Source organism: Mesocricetus auratus, unplaced genomic scaffold (assembly GCF_017639785.1).
Source record: "Mesocricetus auratus isolate SY011 unplaced genomic scaffold, BCM_Maur_2.0 Super-Scaffold_100694, whole genome shotgun sequence".
NCBI lineage: Eukaryota > Metazoa > Chordata > Mammalia > Rodentia > Cricetidae > Mesocricetus > Mesocricetus auratus.
Genome location: NW_024429268.1, coordinates 4422903 through 4426912, shown reverse-complemented (window position 1 = coordinate 4426912; position 4010 = coordinate 4422903). Strand labels below are relative to the sequence as shown.

The 4010-nt window shown below is 43.0% G+C and overlaps 1 pseudogene; it reads right to left on the bottom strand.

The window, feature by feature from the left end:
• Positions 1-846: 846 nt before the first annotated feature.
• LOC121137766 lies at positions 847-1781 on the bottom strand (annotated as a pseudogene).
• Positions 1782-4010: the final 2229 nt, after the last annotated feature.

The following is a 4010-nucleotide window of genomic DNA, read 5'->3' as shown; positions in this document are numbered from 1 at the left end:
CTCACCTTGAACTCACAGAGATCCACCTGCCTCTGCCTCCCTAGTGCTAGGATTAAAGGCGTGTGCCACCAATGCCTGGCAAGAATAGAGAAGTCTTAACTATTAAATATACAACTTAGATTTACTATAATTTTTATTAGTTCTTTGAGACTTTTTATCATATGTTTTAATCACCTCTCCCACAAATCTTTCAAGATATATCTCCTCTTTTCTACCAACCCAGTTTTATGAATTCTTTTCTTTTTGCCATACTCCTCAAGTCCAATTTATACTGCTCATTTATTCTTGGAAGTGTGGCCTTCCACGGAGTGTGTTTCACTTACCTGGGCCTGCACTCAGAGAAAACTGACACACTCTCTCCCAGCATCTAACACTTTCCGTAACCCTCTGTTAAAGAAGGAGGAACTTCATGCTCACATTTTACCTGAGACTTTAATAAACAACTTATTTTGTAACACCCTTAAACTGAACAAGTATTCCCTCTGTAATAGTTCAGAAAGTCACCTGAAACTGTGAAGAATGTACTAAATGGATTATCAATCAGCAGGAATTCAATTGAATTTCTAATGTGCCGGAAACACGTGAGGTAAAAATCTACATACCTTTACCCAAGAAGATTACAGTCTACTTGATGATTAGAACCAGAATATGAACTAAGAATGAAGGGCATTTTTGTTGGTTTCTGATTTTTGTTTTCGGTTTACCAATAGGTAGTTAAAACTACAACATGTTACAAAAATATAAGCCACACCGAAAGAAAATTTAGGAAGAAAGTGAATATTAATCATTTCCTACTTATCTGGGATGTGTTTTGGTGGACTGTTGGAGAGAAGAAATCATTCTCATCTATTTCTTTTCCTTTGGTTTCTCTAATGCTCTTTTCAAAGCCCCAATCACGTCGTTGTTCCTCAAGCTGTAGATGAGGGGGTTGAGCATTGGGGTCACAACAGCATAGAAGAGAGCAACCATCTTCTCCTGCCCAGCTGAGGATGTGCCCACAGGCCTCAAGTATGTAAAGATGGCTGTTCCAAAGCACATAGAAACCACCGTGAGGTGAGAGGCGCAAGTCCCAACGGCTTTGCGTCTCCCCTGGGAAGAGCGAATGCGAAGAATGGTGGCGACTATGTGAGCGTAGGAAAAGAGCACCAGGACGCAGGGGAGCATAATCACCAGAAAACCCGAGATGGCCACCATGACCTTGTTGAGCGAGATGTCCACACAAGCCAGCCTCAGCACAGCCAGAATCTCACAGGCAAAGTGATCGACGACCTTACGACACAGGGGTAACTGGAAGATCATGAGGGTCTGCACTAGTGAATTTGTGAGCCCAGCAGCTAGACTGGCCGAAGCCAGCCCCAGACACAGCTCTCCATGCATAATGACCGTGTAATGCAGAGGATGGCACATAGCCACGTAGCGGTCGTAGGCCATGGCGCCTAGCAGAAAGAACTCCGTGCTACCCATCGCCAGGGAGATATACAGCTGCAGCACACATCTGTGAAACGGGATGGACTTCCAGGCTGACAGGAAGTGAACGAGCATCTGGGGGACCGTACTGTTGGTGTAACAGATGTCCACAAATGACAGGATGCCGAGGAAAAGTACATGGGTGTATGGAGCCTACTGTCCAGCACGATGAGGATGATGATGAGTAGGTTTCCCAGGACGGTCAGCAAGTACATGGCCAGAAACAGCACAAACAAGGAGACCTGAGTCCGCCAGTCGCTTGACAACCCCAGGAGCAAGAACTCACCCACCCATGTCTGGTTTTCCTTGCCCATTAGATCCCTGAGAACGAAGCCCAAGTTACATAACAATAAATATCAGATCCTAAGCAAAGCTCTTCCCAGAACCTCCCTTAAGATGCTTGCATGTTTCAATTAAAAAGTGTAACCATAAACCTTCACTCTCTCTCCTTTCCATACAGTTTTGAATGTCAGTTTCCCAGAACCCACACCTTAACAGTTATGAACATTCTTCTGTTAATTTACAATTTTATTGCTGTGTTCTCCAATGCTAAAAAAAATAATGTGGTACTCAATTTTTCTCTTCATTTACTCAAGAATTTTGAATTTCAATTTAGAAAATAGAAAGTGTGAATAGATTTTTTAGTTGGAAGGGAATACCAAAAATTGCTATTTATTTCAGAGTTAGTAAAATTTTAAAAGTAAAACCTGTGTGACTCTTTCCCATCTTTAAAATCTTCAGGATTGTCTCTATCCCTTAGAAGACTCAAGGGAATAATTCCCAGTGTAGTGTTCTTCCTCCAGAAGAGTGGCAAAGAAAAGGTTAACAGTAGAGTACATCTGTGAAGACACAAGTCCAATTCACAAACGCATTAGCTAGCTTCTCATAAGTGTAATATCTAACACCTACCACAAATATTACCTATAACCATGGGACCACGGAAATCATTACCTAAAACCATGAGACCATGAAAATAATTACTATAACCTTGAGACTGTGGAAATCTGGCAAAACATTCCCACTGGCTGTTTATGTTTCCTGTCTGCTAAGAGTTAGGATTGAGAGGGTAACTAAGAGAGATGGACAAAAACTCACTTGAGTTAGCTGATTGATATGGCTGCTGATTATATCTGCTTCTTCCCCTACCTTTATTCTTTCTCCCCTACCTCTCTTCCCTTCTCTGTCTCTCACTCATAGTTATATAACTTCCATACGGTAATGTTTACTCAAACTTAATTTGTTCACAGATGAAGGGTGTATATGCAAATGCCTCTGGACTCTTTGTCTGCCCCCAAGTTAAATTTCCCAAACTTATTTATCTGCAATTCACCACACTCAGTCATGAACACACTCGGAACACAGGATGACTCTTGTATTCAGTGGCATTACCTTATTATAGGAGACAGGCAGAAAACACACACAATTGTGTTTCCCAGGCTAGAATCAAACTCCCTTCTTTGTGTCTAATCAAGGATTGTAGGCATTCTCCAGACACCCAGCTCCTTCGCTCTCATTTTCTTCTAAAACAGTCAAGTGCCTCAGATACTCAAACACCTGTCTTCTCTCAAGCTTTTCCATTCTCTCTGGACTGTAACCGAGGCAGTCAGTCAGAGGATACCAATCCAACTGGTCCATAACAACCCAAACCTTCTAATCTTGATGATGTTCTTGTATTTCTGAGCCTTGAGGGTTCTGTGTTCAGAAACTGACTCAGGAGCTCTTAGTAACCGTTTGTTCGTTTTATTAAAGTCACGTGTGGGTAACAAAAGTCCCACGACCTGGGAAAAGCCTCTTCAATCTCATATTACTCTGACATTTCAGAAGAAAACGTGAGACAGACACAGTTGTCCCAACCAGATAGGTCATGTGCTCACTTAACACACGCCCATTACCAGTACCTTAGACCTATGCTTGTGTGAATCTGCTCCGCTGTGACATCTATTAAACATGGAGCCTACTGTTCAGATGAAGCTCCATCCAGACAAGCATCGCTGTAGAATATTGGGGTGTCTCAATGTGCTGAGGTCCATAGCTGGAAGTCTTCAGGCATTGTTACAATTAGTCACATTATCCTCCCTCCCCGCTTCTTGGAGAAAAACTTGTTAGAAGAGAGGTAACCCTGTCCTTCCTTCCCCAAAAGCTATCCTTCTCTTTCCCCAGGAATCAGGGCAGATTAAACCTGTGCTTCCTTTAGGCAGATCCAAAACCATCCTATGTCAGCAGTCTGTTTTCTGTGTAGGTGGTCAAAGTCTGATGCCTGTGGTCTCAGACCTATCTGAAAGGACTTTTCTTCTGTAGCAGGCTATCAGAGCTTGACCTGCAGCTCTTTAGCAACAAATTTTAGTCCAAACGTCAGAGGCATCAGCAAGCAGAGAGAGGCTGGGTGATATCCAGACCCTGGCTCCATGCTGCTTGTCCCATCTTCACTCAGCCAGCCCCAACACAGGAGTCCCACAGCAGGTGAGGGCTGTTTTGGACGAAGGAACTTTCCTCCTCAGAGATACAATCTCTACAGGCCAATTATACCATGTTTGTTAGGCTTC